This window comes from Chionomys nivalis, chromosome 4, assembly GCF_950005125.1.
Source record: "Chionomys nivalis chromosome 4, mChiNiv1.1, whole genome shotgun sequence".
NCBI classification, from domain to species: domain Eukaryota; kingdom Metazoa; phylum Chordata; class Mammalia; order Rodentia; family Cricetidae; genus Chionomys; species Chionomys nivalis.
In genome coordinates, this window is record NC_080089.1 from 24544057 (window position 1) to 24561404 (window position 17348).

The window sequence follows — 17348 nt, forward strand, 5'->3', positions numbered from 1 at the left end:
GTTTCTGGTCAGCTAACTAAGCGTCCTGTTTGTTCCTGTGCTCTTTTTGCCCCGCCTGGTGATTAGCTATAGGGCATTGACTCCTTTGTTGGTATGGTAATTTTCCACCTGCCTGGGCGGAGGTCCTTGTGCAGCAGTTAGGTACTTAAGGACTTCCCGAAGTCTGAATAAACTGGCATTAGGCTGATCTCCTTTCGAATGACCCTGGTCTCTTTGTGTGTTCTTTCAATCTCCATGCCCTTGCCCGACTCGCGTGGGAAGTGTACCGAGGGTGTAACACAGAATCGGGTGTTACAGATATTAATCCTCTGTCAGATGTGTAGCTGGCAAGAATTCTCTCCCATTGTGTGATCGTCCTCTTCACTCGATTGATTGTTTCTTTAACTATGCAGAATCTTTTAGGAATCTCACTTGTCAATTGTTGGCCTCAGTTCTTAGGCGAATGGAGTCCTCTTGAAAGTCTTTACTGCCTGTTTGCTTCTAACAGTTTCAGTGTTCCTGGTTTCCCATTCGGGTCTTTGATTCATTTGGAGTTCAGTTTGTGCAAGGTGATGGATACAGGTCTAGTTTTATTTTTCTATGTGTAGGCATCCAGTTTTCCCAGCGCCATTTGTTGAATATGTTTTATTTTCTCCAGTGTATGTTTCCGGTACCTCTGTCGACTATAAAAGACTGAAGTTAAATGTGTTCATATTTGGGTATTTGATTTTGTTTTATTGACTACAGGTCTGATTTTTTGCTAGTGCCATATTATTTTTATTGTTATGTCTCTGTGATATGTCTTAAGATATGGAGTAGTAATCTCTCCATTATTATTATTATGAATTTTTTCAGAATTTTTTTTTTTCTATCAGGGGTCAATTTTGGTTCCCTGTGAGTTTTAGTTTTTTTCTATTGCTGCGAAGAATGAGATGGGGCTTTTGATTTAAATTGCATTGAATCTACAAATAGCTTTTAATAAAAATGATCATTTTTCACAACATTAATTCTACCAATCCAGAAACATAGGGCATCTTTCCATTTCCTAGTGTCTGTCTTTCTTTCTTCCTTCCTTCCTTCCTTTCTTTCTTTCTTTCTTTTTTTATTTATTTATTTTGTTTTTTGTTTTTCGATATAAGGTTTCTCTGTAGATTTTGGAGCCTATCCTGGAACTAACTCTTGTAGACCAGGCTGACCTCAAACTCACAGAGATCTGCCTGCCTCTGCCTCCCTCCCAAGTGCTGGGATTAAAGGCATGCGCCACCATCACCTGGCCCTAGTGTCTTTCTTATTTCTTTCTTTAGAGGTACAGCATTGTTGTTGGAGAGATTCTCCACTTCCTTGGCTAAGTTTATTCCTAGATATTTTCTTTGAGGCTATTGTGAATGGGAGTGTCCATGACCTCTCTCTGAATGTTGTTGGTGAATTAAAAAGCTATTGATTCCCAGCACTCGGGAGGCAGAGGCAGGCGGATCTCTGTGAGTTCGAGACCAGCCTGGTCTACAAGAGCTAGTTCCAGGACAGGCTCCAAAACCACAGAGAAACCCTGTCTTGAAAAAAACAAAATAAATAAATAAATAAATATAAAAAGCTATTGATTTGTGTAATTTGATTCTGAATCCTGTCATGCTCCTACATTTATGTATCATTTCTAGACATTTTCTGGTAGAATTTGGGGGATCTCTAATGTATAATATCATGCCATCTGCAGATATGGATTTCTTCTCCTACCTACACCCCATTGATTTCCTTCTGTTGCCTTTTTGTTCCAGCTAGTGCTTTGAGCACAATATTGAAAGGAGTCATGATGGCAGACGGCCCTTTTTCCTTCCTGACTTCACTGCTTCGAGCTTTCCCTATTTATAAAGATATCAGCTGTAGGTTTCTCATATATAGCTTTTATTTGACATTTGTTCCCTCCAGTTTTTTCTCTAGGACATTTCCCATAAAGGTATGTTTATCAAGGCTTTTTCTGCATCTATGAAGATGATCATGTGAGTTTTGCCTTTAAGTCCATTAATGTAATGTTACATTGATTGACTTGCATACATTTAATTATCCCTAAGTTTTAGGGATAAAGCCAGCGTGGTCGTGGTATATAATTTTTTTGATATGTTTATGTATTCCGTTTGCAAATTTTTGTTTCTGTTTTGTTAAATATTTTTGAATCTGTGTTCTTTCAGGACATAGGCCTTTAACTTGCTTTATTAATTGTGTCTTAACTTGGCTTTGGTGTTGAGTGACACTGGCTTCATGGAAGGAGTTTGGGGTGCTCCTTTTGCTATTTTGTTTTAACAGTTTATGAAGGATTGACTGTGTATCTTCTTTGAAAGTCTGGTGAAATTCTGCTGTAAATTCTTCTGGCTCTGGATTTTTTTTTTTTAAAGCTGGAAGCCTTTTTATTGCTATTTCAATCCTGTTGGGGTGTTGACTTCTTTATTTGGCTTTGATAGTTTGGCTGTAGCCAAAAGTTATCCATTTCTCTTAGGTGTTCCAGCTGATTGTAGTACAAGCATTTTAAAATATCTTTTTATGGATGACCTTAGTTTCTCTACTATATTCACTTCCTCTTCAAACCAAACTAATGCTTCCCATATTTTCTTTAGGTTTGGTTTGTAGGTTATAAATTTTTTAGGCTGTTTATGCCATGGAAATTTTTTTCTTTCTCCTTCAATCATGGCAAATAGTTATTCTGGATATATTGTTTTCAGTTAGTTATCAAAGTCTTCTAAAATTTGGAATGCATTTCTCTAAGCTGTTCCGGCTTTCAAAGTTTCCATTGAGAAACCAGCTGTTATTCTGCTATTTTCTCTTTCAATACACTTTCTTTACTATATACACTTACTGTTTTAACTATGATATGCTGTGGGGACATTTTCTGGTCTTGTCTACTTGTGGTTCTGTGTGTTTCTTGTATCTATGTGGGTGTGTCTTTCCTTAGTTTGGGGAAGTTTTCTTCTATGAACTTGTTGAAGATCTCACTTTTGACATTGACTTGGGTTTCTTTTCCTGCATCTATGCTTACACTTCAAAGGCTTGGTTTTGTTCATGGTGTCCCATGTTTCCTTTCTGTGTATTTTTTCAAATTTCCTGTTATTTGATCTAGATCCTAAGTGTTCTGCTTTCTCCTTAAGTCCTGATAGTCTTTCTTCTGTTTGATTTATCTAGTTTTAAGACTTTCCTTTGAGTTTTCTAGTTGAGTTACTGGGTTTTTCAGTTCCATCTTCCTTTCAGCTTGAGTCCTCTCCAGTGTTTCTATCTCAGTATTGAGTTCTGTTCTCAAGTCCTGAATTGTCTTCATTGTTTCCATCAGCCTTATGTTGTGTTTCCTTGGGCATCATTCAGATTCATTCTCCTTGACTTAATTGAGCTATTTCTTTGTGCCTTCATTAATCTCCTTGAATTCTTTGATTGCTCTTTTAAGTTCTGCATCCTGGAGTTCATCTAGTTGATCTTCACTGGGCAACGTTTCCACAGGAGTGGTAGTTCTTGAAGGGGAGATAATGGCTTGATCTTTCATATTGCTTACATTTTTAAAATATTTTATTTTGTGTATGGGTACTTTCCCAGCATGCATATCCAGTGTCATCAAAGGCCAAATTAAAGATGTTTGTGAGCAATCGTGTGCATACTGGCAATTTCATCTGGCGGCTCTGAGAGCTGCCAGGGCTTTTAACCACTGAGCCATTTCTCCAGCCCCATTGTTTGTATTTCTGCAAAGACATCTGGACATGTGGGTTTCTTTTGTTAGTTCTGACATGGACAGGGCAGCTTGGAATATGAGAGGATATGGTGGAAATAGGTCTAGAGATTAAAGATAACTTTAGATGAAATCAATTCAAGTGAACAGAAGGGAATGGACCCATATCCAGGACACGTACAAGTATTACGATGGTTGTATCATGTATAGAGGATGGTACTGTGTTGCCTTTCTCCCCGTTTTTAGGATCTTATGTTCTCTCTGTTCCCTCTTCCATATTGTTCCCTGACCCATGGAGGGATTTGTTGAGGGGAGCTGCAGGCTGCATTCCCGCCCGGCCCCCGGCCGCCTGGCTAGTTTATGCCCCAAAATAACAACACACAAACTGTATTCTTTTAAACACAGATTGGCCCATTAGCTTTAGCCCTTACTGGCTAATTCTCATATCCCGATCAACCCATCTCTAATAATCTGTGTAGCACCAGTCTTACCAGGAAAGATTCAGCATGTCTGACCTGGCAGCTTGCTTCATTGCATCTGCCCTGAAGAGCAGCTGCATGGCGTCTAAGCTCACTTCCCCTTCCTCCCAGCATTCTGTTCTGTTTACTCCACCCACCTATGTTCTAACCTGTGAGGGCCAAGCAGTTTCTTTATTAGTTAACCAATGACCTTCCTCCATCAGGGATTAATAGAAATGACTTGTTTATGATCAGGTCCTTATCTGTCACTTTTTCTCAGCATCTTGCGCAACCATGAGTCTCTGCATTCGTTGCCATTCACTACAAATAGAAGTTTTTATGGTTAGGGTTGAGAGTGGTATTTCTGTAGATTCTTAGAAGGCAGTTATGTCTGCTTAACTAAATATCAGTAGTGATATTCCTCATAAGGGTCTGTGACATGTTGAGACATTAATATTTTTTTTGAGAGGGGGAAGACTCTCAAACAGGCAGAAGATTCTTCCTGTGGAACAGGCCTCAAATCCCTTCAGAAAGCACTTGGCTACCACTGTAACAACTATCTACCATTACATATCTGGGTACATCTTGCCTGGCAGATTGGAGCTCCTGCTCCCCCAACCCACCCATCCAAGTGCCTGCTTGTTTCTTTCTGGAGCTTTGAAGGTGAATCTCAGATTTTAACAGCTGTGCTCACTCCATCTGGGCAGAACTGGTCTGACAGGTGCTGACTGTGAGAGACCAGCCTGCCAAGGTTTTGAACTGATGCTCATGCGCCAAAGACAATAAAGAGAAAGGGACTTGGCTGGGCTGTGCTTTTCCAGACATTCCTTCTACCCAAGGGAGAGGTCCGGAAAAAAACAGAGTTATTATGCAGTGGGAGGAAGCAGCGAGAGTCAGCAGAGAGGATTCTGTCCGGATCAGAATGCTAAGGCTAGCTTAAACTGAACTCCTTTCTCCCAGTCTTCAGCTCTCAACCGTTGAGTCTTTGATGTCCTCGCTCCAGGAAGCAGTTGCTCCCTCAAATAACTCACTGCTCCAGGCCTCACCCATTGGCTACAGAGATCTGAAGTCAAGTCTAGACCGTTTTCCCTCTACCTGTACACCCGGTGGAAGCCACAGTAAGAATCTATCTAGCTCTAAAGTCAGCTCTCCAGGGCCCCCTCCCCGACTGTCTTAACAGTCCATCTCTTGGCAAAGGCAACAGCAGGCTTCTTCCCCAGAGTTGTGGTTCTCACGAACCTGTAGCCTTGCAACTTCTGCCTCCTTCCGGGAAGGGCTGAGGTTCATTCACACTGACTCCTAAGGAACGGAGGAAATGGCTCTGTCTCCTGCACAGAGTTCTAGCTTTATTTTAACAGAACTAAAGGTTACACCTTTTGAAAGAGTCTGCGTCTGCGGAGAGATGATCAGAGTAAAACGCTTCTAGGCATTCGCTGTGTGCAGCAGTGAGCAAAGGGCTTTGCAGGAACTGTGTCCTGAGTCCACACGTGAGGATGGGTACTATTCGCATTCCCGTCCCGCAGCCCCTAACCCCCCAGCAACCCGAGGCGCAGCTGAATTAAGCCAGCTAAGGACAGGCAGCTCCAGGGCATCTAGAACAGAGCTGGGAGGTGATTCCGTGATCCCGCGGGTCCTCCTGCTGTGCTTGCATAAGGATGTATCAAGGGTACCCACTGCTGATGCTTGCAGATCTCTTGCTCTTCTGACTTTATTTTCCTGTCTGTAAAGTGGAGCTGATGCTTTCTTATATCTAAAAACGACAAGAATTTGATCCTGAGATTCTGGAAATGGGTAATAGATTGTAAATGTTCCTTCAAGCTCTCCTAGAGCCTGTAAAATTCAAATAAATGTCAGGCTATGCATTCCTGCTGCTGTGGCCCACCTTACCCTGGAGAGGTCAGTGTCATTGCAATTCTTCCCTTGGTAATGTCCCCCCAGGTGTTAGCTACCTCCTAGCCTTGAGGGTAAGTAAGCCCTGACCTTCCTACCTGTAGAAGATGAGCCAGCTGGTCAGCTGGTGCGCGCATCTTTCATTCCAGAAATAGTCGTGCCTTCCCAGTGTGTTCTGGGTATGGGCACGAGGCGACCATGTTTTGATTACAGCAGCAGTTATCAGCGGAGAGCAGGCAGAACTATTTAATTCCCCCACTTAGCAAACACTCGCCCTCGGCTGGCTGCCTGAATCCAGAAAGAGGAAATATTTTAGAAAAGCCATTGAGTAATTTTTTTTTTCCCAAAATATATGCTGACAGGGACCTGGAAAGAAGAAACAGGAATTCGGTTTGGGTCTAGGAACCATGTGATTCCCAGTGCATACCAGACACAGAGTAAGGCATGCTTCCCTTCTCTGCCTCCCCCGCAGCTGGGAAGGAACCCCTGTCCTCTGACTTTATTGCATATGGGAAAGGAGCATTTGAAGAGGCTAAACGGTTTGCAACAGGTATGTACGCAGGTGCCGTGAAGCAGGTCTGGAGTCCAGAGCTACCTTGTACATCTGAGCCTGTGATCCCAGGGCCCTGTGCTCAGCTGAATGACCAACCGGATGAACAAAGAACAGAGAAACTGTCAAATGCCAGCCAGTACCTCACGCTTTCTCTTCAAGGGTCCAAGGATACAGCATGTTCTCCCTGGATGATTTGAAAAAGCACTAAAGTGACAATAATTTCTTTCAACTCCACTATGTACGGTATTGAGCAAACCTTTAGAAACAGACAGAGCTACCCAACTATCTCGATCTCATTTCATACTCAGTTGTTCAATTGCTTCTACATATGATGATGCTGAAATATCACATGGTAGTTTAATTACTTTTGGATAGACACAACCATCTAAGCCATTTGACAAACTTATGAGAAAGCGACTGTGGAGTCAAGACCCTGCCGCCGTCCTGTCCACAGGCGGTCGAGCTGCTCACTTCTGTCCTCACTGCGTATTTACCACTGTCACCCTCGCACCCGTGATCAACTTCAGTCCGCAAGCTCTTTGTTTCCAGCATAAAGACATATGTGGAAATCAGCTGTCCTCACACATTTTATGATGTGTGAAACAGCAACAGAATTGATCCTGGATTTTTTTGTTTGTTAATTTAAGAGAAATAAGAGGTGTTGAGATACTAAAAGTCATGGGAATGGGGAAATAGGGAGCTTTTCACAAATAACACTTGATAAACATTTATTACGCCCAGGAGACCCGCGTTCATGCCTTTCCTGAGCCAGCATGCACCACAAGTGGAAGACAGAGTGGGATATTAATTTGTCCTGATCAATTGATTTCCTCAGCATAACACTGGAAGAAGACATTCTGAGCTGCAGATTGTATGTGTTTTTTAAGGCAAGAACTATCGTGAAAGGGTCAAAAAAGTAATTGAGATGTAATGGGATTGTATGAGATTACATTAAAGGCCACAATTATTTAGTTTATTACATTTTGCTTTGAACCACTAAACTGTCCATCTATCTGGCAAATTGAAGCTGATTCACTTATGCTTAAGAGTATACAGAATGCTCGCATGTGAGTGAGCCTCACTCCCAGATGCTACGAGTAAGTTTGCTTTCTCGAGGACAGTGATCCTACCTTCAGACAGGAAGTGTGACTGAGACCATGTCTGAAAAGCTAACATAAAGAAATCAGCCTTTTCCCCACACACCAATAGTGTACTGGCTATTTTGCTCTTGGAACTTTAGTCACCCTTTTCATTTAATATTTTTGTAAATTTTCTTTAAAAAGCACTATAGATTTCCTGCCAAAAAAGGTGTGTGTGTGTGTGTGTGTCCATCCTGCAAGGCTGAATGCATCAAGTGGGGGGAATGTAAGTCAAATAATCCCAAGCTAACTCTGAATAGAGTATTCTAAGGTTTTTCTTTATTAAAAGAGAAAAACCATAGAACAGGAGTGGGGGTCCAACATCAAGGCGTGGAGCACAGGAAGAGAAGGGCAAGCGGGTGGCACCTCGGTCTTTTGGTACCCCAAAGCCACACCTCAACCTGGTCCAGCCTCTCAAAGGCCATTGGCTGAAAGAGGTTACCCATCATAAACCCAAGTCTTGATCTTGATTTTTTAAGAACTGAGAGCCTTTCTTTTAAGTGTTAGAGGACGAGAGTGTCATTTCATTGTTGGAGCAAATCAATATATTTCTTGACCCCCAGCCCACTACTACTGGTGAGGCAAACATTGTTTTCTCTGTATGCATTCATGAAGGCCACAGAATCCCCCTATCCTCGGGGATAATAAGGCCAGCAGTTTCTCAACAGTGTTCTACTGCAGGCGAGTACCGATTCTCCAGCCCTGGTATACATGGAGCTTGATCTTATTTTCCTTGCTACAGTCCTATCACATCTCTTGGATCTGGTATGCAGCCTATTCTAAAAAAATAAAATAAATAAGATAAAATAAAACCAGGGGCTTTTGTAGCTCACCGAAAGCTTGAGGGGTCCAGTGGTCTCAGCATATTGATGTATTTCTCCCAACTTGAAGAACATATTGCTGTCCCTGGATTCCCCTACTACTGAGTAAGAAGATGATGCAGGACCTTTTGGGGTTGTAACACAAATACACCTCATCTGAGCATGTTACTCCATTTGTCTGGCTTTGACTGGGATACAGAATAAAAAGCAACTCTACAATAGGTACAGGTTGGACTATAGGCTGCACACTGGGAACACAGAACCCCTAAAAATCAATGATGCTTGAAGTACCAGTGTCAAATGGGAATATGGGGTGGATTCTGTCATCAGAGAAAAACGGCTCACTCTTCATTTTCCTTGGTGGGCTGATGACATTGGATAACTGAATGTAAGGCTGTAGGTTGTCTTGATTGGGGCTCTGCTTCTAACGGTCCACACCCAGGTCATTAAGTTTTCACAATGCCCTTTATTTTAGAAACTGCTGATCCCCTTGGTTCTCAGAAACCAGAAAGTGGGAGAAGTTCTAAGTTTATACAGATTCAAAAAGTTGACAGTGAGCTAGCCATGATCAGTTTTGGAGGTCTGACCCTGAATTCCACACTTATAACTTCGCTGTCTGTACCCTCTTGTTCTCAGACTTCTCCCCAAATCATATTATGGGATGCTTGCAAAAACACAAGGAAGTCAATTGGCACAGGGCTTTTGTTTATTTTTCATGCTGATCCACAGGTAGATAAGATGGTGGTACTGTGACCTAGAGAGGGAGGAGACACGGGGAATGGGTCTTGGTAGGAAACAGTGTATTGTAATTCAATTCTGCTTTGAAGTGCTTGCAGGTGAGCTGAATCAGCAGTTTTATTTACAATTCTAGAAAGAGTAAGGACAGAGTCTTGTAAAAGTACATTTATCATTTCTCCGGAGAGAGAGAGAGAGAGAGAGAGAGAGAGAGAGAGAGAGAGAGAGAGAGAGCCTTGACAAAGTGCACGACCTTAATGATTATTGCATACAAGAGACGGGTACCCGAGTATGCACTGTTTTCTCCACTCTTGGTGAAGCCTGGAATGGGAGTTCCTCACCCACCCTGCCTGCCCTCTCCCCTACCGGGGTGTTCTGTGGTGGCTTCCAATGCTGAGTTAGAGCTAAATGAGCTTCTGCCAACAATGAGTTGAGCACCATCAGTAGCATCACTATGCCCTGTGAGGCCCAAAAGATGCCCCAATGAGTACACTTCTCTTTCTATACAAGCCTCGGGCTGCTTTTGTTTGCTATCTCACAAGGTTATGTATCCTGGCTTTCCTGTAGAGCTGCCCCTCAGGTGAGATGTCTACATCGACTTCTATGTGTGATTCCTGCCTACAGGCTGTGAATATTTTTTATTGCCATTGATTAATATAGAAGCTGCTTGCAGCCAATGGATTAACAGAATACAGCCAGGCTGGAAAAGATATATAGAGAGAGTAAGCAGAGTCAAAAAGAAGCCATGTAACCGTAGGAGATAGATGTCGGACGCTAGACAGAACTTTACCAGTAGGATACACGGTTAGTAGAAGTGGGTTAATTTAAGATATAAGAGCTAGCTAGAAATATGCATAAGCTAATAGGCCAAGCAATGTTTTAATTTTTTTAATTTTATTTATTTATTTATTTATTTATTTATTTATTTTTGGATTTTTGAGACAGGGTTTCTCCGTAGCTTTTTGGTTCCTGTCCTGGAACTAGCTCTTGTAGACCAGGCTGGCCTCAAACTCACAGAGATCCGCCTGCCTCTGCCTCCCAAGTGCTGGGATTAAAGGCATGCGCCACCACCGCCCGGCCAGCAATGTTTTAATTAACACAGTTTCTGTGTGCCTATTTCAGGTCTGGGTGGCTGGAAACGAACAAGCAGCCTCCATCTACATATGGTTGACTTATTGCTAGGTCATCAGCCTATTTGGGGCCCTTAGTTGCAATATTTGGGGAGAGATTGAGTTCTCTTAGTGGTACCCTGAAAGTTGGCTTCTTTTGTAGATGGAGCTGTGGGCAGGCCTGCTATTCATCCCGCTCAGCTCCTGCACGACTAGCTTAACACCCAAAATAACAACACACAAATTGTATTAATTTAAACACTGCTTGGTCCATTAGTTCTAGCCTCTTACTGGCTAATTCTCACATCTTGATTAACCCATTTCTAATAACCTGTGTAGCACCACGAGGTGGTGGCTTACTGGGAAGGATCTTAACCTGTGTCCATCTTGGAGAGGAGAGCTATAGCGTCTGCCTCACTGCCTTCTTTCTCCCAGCTTCTGTTCTGTCTACTCTGCCTATCAAAATTCTGCTCTATCAGGCCAAGCAGTTTTTTTTATTAATTAACCAATGAAAGCAACAGATAGATAGAAAACACTCCCACATTCTTTTTTTTATTTTATTTATTTATTTATTTTTTATTTTTTTGGGGTTTGGCTTGGTTTTTGTTTTTTGGTTGGTTGGTTGGTTGGTTGGTTGGTTGGTTGGTTAGTTGGTTTTTCAAGACAGGGTTTCTCTGCATAGCTTTGGAGTCTGTCCTGGAACTCGCTCTGTAGACCAGGCTGGCCTCAAACTAACAGAGATCTACTTGCCTCTGCCTCCCAAGTGCTCACTGGTTATTTTTATTCTCTTCAGTGGCATTTCTAGGCACTTTTCCACTAAAATTTTATTCAATATGTTTCAATTAGTACAATCTCATTTTAGCCACAACATAGTAAATTCAAGGGTCAGGCACAATTTTTATATACTCAAATGTTAATTAATACTTATGTGGTCATTAAGTATATCATTAGAGAAAATTGCTTACCTATTTTTAAAAGACTCATTTGTATGTGTGTATGGGGAGAGAGGGGGAGTGCTGCCCTCCTGGAGTTGCAGGCTGGAGCTGCCTGACGTGGATGCTAGGACCTGAACTTGCACCTCTGGAGGAGCAGTAAACATTCCTAACCACCAAGCCATCTTTCCAACCTCCAAGTAGTCACACAGAAAGTACCTTGAGGAAATGACTAAGATTAGGGATGGCGATTGTAACCCACTTCCTGCTTTGCCGTGGGAAAGATGCCCATTTCATGGCACACGGGGTATGGAAGGTTGAGGCCAGCATGATCGGACAATAGGTGCTAAGAAGGGTAGGAAATAAACACAAGCTTCGGGGCTAACTTAAGGGTGTTTAGAACAGCATAACTGATGCTAGCCTTCTCTGTGTGTTATACTTTAGTAAGAGGCTGGAATGTTCCTTGCATCCTAAATATTCCAGAGTTATCTGTTCCTATTCAATTTAGAACAGCCCTGTGTGGATATGCTAAGGCTCCCTCCATCCCCAGTACTAACTACAGTTCCACTGTGTGGTCAGCAGAAGCCAAGACTCCAGGTGAGAAAAGATGTAGTATTGAATGTGAGAGGACCAAGGAAGAGGACATCTCAAAACATTCTGTGCTTCCCAGAGAAAATAGTGCAGCTCTCTCCCTCCCTCCCTTCCTCCTCTCTCTCTCTCTCTCTCTCTCTCTCTCTCTCTCTCTCTCTCTCTCTCTCTCTCTCTTCTCTTTCTCTCTCTCTCTCACACACCCTCCCTCCCTCCTTCTCTTTCTCCCATCTTTAATCTTTTTCTTTCTTCCTCTCCCTGCAATCTTTCTCTCTCTATTCCCCTCTTCCTCCCACCCTCCCTCCTATTTCTCTCCCTCCTTTTAATCTCTCTCTCTCTCTCTCTCTCTCTCTCTCTCTCTCTCTCTCTCTCTCTGAGTTTGTCTTCTCCTCCCCACTCCAGGGTCTCAGTATCTCAGTTTATCCCAGGCTGATGTCAAATTAACTGCATAGCGAAAAATGACCTTGGTCTTCCTGCTTCTAGCTCCCGAGTGCTGGGATTACTATACAGCTATTACCACTGTCTGTTTTATGTGCTGCTGAGCATTAAACCCAGGACTTCCTGCATGATGCTAGGCAAGTACTGTGCTGACAGAGCTACAGTCCCAGCCCCAAGAATCTAAACCTTAACTGTAAATCACTATTGGCTGCCAGAATCCTAGCATTCTTGGGACTTAAAGGCAAAAAGTCACAGTTTACTCATCAACTGAAAGAAACCAGGCCATACAAGAAATGGGGCAAGAGCCTCACAGACATGTGTGTCTGTTTGTCTGGCATGAAAAAAATTCTTTCTGGGTGGCCCAGAGTCAGACTCACAGAAGAGAAGCTTCCTGCCCGGCCTTTGCCTTAGCCAGGAGCTTGTGCTCCACCAGACCCTGAAGGTGACTCAGGGGCGAAGCCGTCCCATCTCACCCTACATAAAGGAAGCAGTTTTGAAAAACATGTTTCGAGAGAGGAAGATGTTTAGGCTCCAAGCCTAAACATTCTTCTGTGAAACGTGTAAACGTGTTGTGGAATTTGGCTGTGGTGTCTGCTGGGCTAAGGAAGCAGCAGCCTCCTCATTGCTCTGCACAGTACAGAAGTAGAGAGACATATACACAGGCTGTTAGCTGATGTCAGAGTGAAGGAGCTGCAGACTCGCCACTCTCTGCTGTTGGAAATGAGTGCAGAAAGCTGTGTGCATTTTGACTTGACACCTACATCAGTAAGAGAATGGCTCTACAACATGTCCCTGAAAATGCATCGAGAAGAAACCACCTTCGTATTGCTGTTGTTGTTGTTGTTGTTTTATTAAGATAAAACAAAAGTCATCACATGAAAGTTGGACAAGGCAAACCAACAGAAAGAAAAGAGCCCCAAGAGAAGGCACAAGAATCAGAGACACACTTGTTCACATGTTCAGGAGTCCCGTTAAAGGTACTAGACTGAAGCTATAATATGTATACAAAGGGCCTGGTGTGGACTCCCGCAGACCCTGTGCTTACTGCTTCAGTCTCTGAGTTCATACAAGCCTTGTTCAGTTGATTTAAGGGACCTCGTTCTCCAGGCATCCTCCATCCCTCTAGTTCCCACATTCCTTCTGCCTCCTCTTCCTTGAGCCCTGAGGAGAGGGGTTTGATAGACATCTCCTTTAGAGCTGAGTGAGCCAAAGTCTCTCACTCTCTGCATAATGTCTGACTGTGCATCTCTGTATTTGTTCCCATCTGCTGCAGGAGGACGTTTCTCTGATGATGGTTGAGTAAGGCACCAGCCTAAGAGCATAGCAGAATAGCATCAGGGACCATTTTATTGTTACTTTCTTTTTAAGGCCGGTAGTATTTGGCTTTACCCTAGGTCTCTGAGCTATCTAGTCTCTGGGTCATGGTCACCCAAGCAGTGTTGGGTATGAGTTCTACCTCATGGATAGGGCCTTAAGTCAAATCAGACATTGGTTGGTTACTCTCACAAGCTTTGTGCTGCCATTGCCCTGGCATATTTTGCAGGCAGGACAGATAGTAGATGAAAGGTTTTGTGGCCGAGCTGGTGCTTATATTTCTATTTTAGAAGCCTGCAGAGTATCTTCACATACCAAAGGCACTATAACAAGGGGTGAAGGTTCAATGCAGGCACCAGCTCTACCTCTGTTATGTTTATTGAGTTGTATGGGTGTTGTCTTCAGCAATGGGGCCTCGCTGTCGGTTTGCAGATAGTAACCTATTGTCTTGCCAGCATCCTGGATTGTTTCCACCTTGACTTCAAAATTAAAGTCAAAAGATATGTTACTTTGGAGAAGAAATTTTACTTTTGTTTCCACAGGAAATGAGAGGCTGTGGATTTATTCTGAGTTAAGAAAAATCAGGTTTGATCAAGGAAGACCACCTGAGAAATCTCCAGCTGAAACAGATGGCCCAGATGTCTGAGTTCTACATCTAGAACAGATTCAAGATGTTGCCTGAGATGATCAAGCCTCACAGGATACTCCAGTCAGGACTTGATCATAACTCTAAATTTTCTTTAGGTCCCTATAAGATTATCAGCACCCCCAACCAGCCAGAAGTAGTCTGGAATACTACGCCCACATTCCCCAAAAATGGACTATGGATATTTTCCTTTGTTTTGTTTTTTTTTTTTTAAAAAAAAAAAAAAAAAAGAGGGGGAAGTGTTGTGGGAGAATTATCTGTATTCTGTCAATCATGTTTTAAATAAATACTGATTGGCCAGGCAGGAAGTATAGGCGAGTCAACCAGACAGGAAGTAGAGGTGGGGCAATGAGAACAGGAGTATTCTGGGAAGAAGGAAGTTCTTTCCGGACTCCTGCCCAGATCACCAAAGAAGCAAGATGTGCCCTACCCTCCTGAGAAAGGTACCAAGCCATGTGGCTAACATAGATAAGAATAATGGGTTAATATAAGCTACAAGAGATAATAAGTAGCCTGAGCTAATGGGCCAATCAGTTTATAATCTTATGAAGACCTTTGTGTGATTTTCTTTGGGACCTTGCCGGCTGTGGGGTACCGGGCAGGACAGAAACCCCAACAAGCTGGCCCTCATGTTACACAACTCAATTGGATGTAACCCAGTCCTGGTACTAGAAGCTTCATTTGGTGACAAGAGATGGCCAGTTGGGACTCAGAGATCTCATTAGGATCACTGTCATATATTTTAGGAAGTGTCCACTGCATTAGGTTTCCATACCATTCCTAAAATGCTCCTCAATTCTAGCTGCCTCTTCTCACATTCCCTCACTCAACCCCATCTCCCCTCCTGGTCCTCCCATTTCCACTCCCTCTTACCCCCTACTCAAGTCCATCCATAAAATCTATTCTATTTCCCACTCCTAGTCCCTTCCTCTATGCCTAACCTCTCTGGATCTATATATTGTAGCCTGGTTATCTTTTATTTAGCGGCTAATATCCACATATAAGTAAATGCATATTTACCTTTCTGGGTCTGTGTTACTTCACTTAGGATGATTTTTTTCCTAGTTCCTTCCATTTGCCTGAAAATTTCATTCTGTCATGTTTTTATTAACTGCTCCATTGTGTAAATGTACCACATTTTCTTTATCCATACTTCTGTTGAGTGACATCTAAGTTGCTTCCAATTTCTGGCTATTATGAATAGAGAAGCCACAGGTATGGAAGAAACCAACTGTTTTTAAACAAGACAACTGATGTGGGATTTCCCTCTGTGTGCTGTGATTATCACTGATAAATAAAGGAACTGCTTTGGGCCTATAGCAGAGCTATAGGGGAACAGAGCTAGGTGGGGAAAACTAAGCTGAATGCTGGGAGAGGGAAGGCAGAGTCAGAGAGAATCCATGTAGCCCCACCAGAGACGGATGCCAGAACTTTAGCCAGTAAGCCACAGTCACGTGACAATACGCAGATTACTAGAGATGTGTTAAATTAATATGTAAGAGTTAGCCAATAAGAAGCTAGAAATACTGGGCCAAACAGTAATTTAATTAATACACTTTTTGTGTGATTATTTCGGTTCTAGGCAGCCGGGACAAACAAGCAGCCTCCCCCAACAGGCAACTTTTTGTAAAATGCTACAAATGTTTAGAAATAAAAACCCATTCTGAATTCATCCCAATACTATGGCAATGGCTCCTTCCTAAGGTGATCATATAGTTCCCATTGTATGTTTTGTTTATTGTGTCTTCTGCCCTCCCGTGGCATGTTGTTTCGAGATGAAGAATTCTGTCTATGGTGGATGCTGCCACCATTACCAACCTAATCACCCTGACTTCTTTGTTCTCTACTCCCTGACTCACACTGATCTAGCTACTCTGCTCTCTTATTGTACTAAAGGTGTTGCAGGAGAAGAGGTCCTTCTTTGTACAGCTTTCTCTCTCACCATTGTTCCTGATTGGTATTGTGGTCTCCTCACTGACAGGCTCTGATCCTAAGTCAACTGTGACACTTTCTGAACTCCTACTATGTGCCCGACACTGTCCTAAGAGGCTCTGGATACAAGCTAGACTAAAATCTTCTATGTGTTAAATAAACATCTCTTAAGAACCCACAAGGACAGATCCTGTGTGCGATGGCTTTCTATGACTTCACCCTAGATCTCTTAACTCTATGTTGTAAATCAATCTCCTATTAAAACCTCAACATGACACCAATTTCAAAGAAAAGCAAGTCATAGGGTCTAAGACACCAAAGTCTTATAAAATTAAATCATGCCTGACTTTACATTACTGTAACTGAGCAGAGTGTGCATTGACTTACCACTGGACACAAAATGTCACAGGTTGCAAAATCCTGTTATTTCATGGAGACTCCTACTACCCACACCCAATTGAATTATTATAGAATTCTGGAATAAATACCTAAGCCTTTCACAAATCTGTACAGCTGTTTTCATATCACCAAGCTGGCACACCATCTGCCAATGCACAGACAGTGTCCACGCAAGTCACTGGGCGTTTTCAGTCAGAGTATAATTTATGTGCCAACTCACAAGATCTATCTTGAAAATATTTAAAAAGTCAATATAGTGAAAAGCTTTCCCTTGTCTCTTTCTTGAAATTCTTCTCCCGCTTAACCCAATTTTCTAAGTCACTTAGAGGCCTTTAAACAAAATGAAATCTTAATGATGGCTCTGCCATGAATAATTAATTGTTGGTGTACAATCGTCTCAACAAAATCCATTCTCATTAGATCAGAAGTTTCCTCAAGATGCATGAGTTCATTATGGGCATTTTTACATCTTTCTTGTATCTTCCTTTCTTTCTATTTTTAGTCTGTCTGTGTATGATCTCTGATTCCATCATCCTGCCAGCTTCCAAAGAGAAATAATTATAAGGCAACTGAAGCCCCTGGAGAAGTGGTAAGATGCCCTCCTGCTCTGAAATACAGCAGCTAAGCTGAAGAGAGTAAACAACAGAGCAAAACTTAAACTTGCTGCGATGGGGGAGAGTGGTTTGTTCTTTCAGAGGGAGCAGGGAGTGTCTCG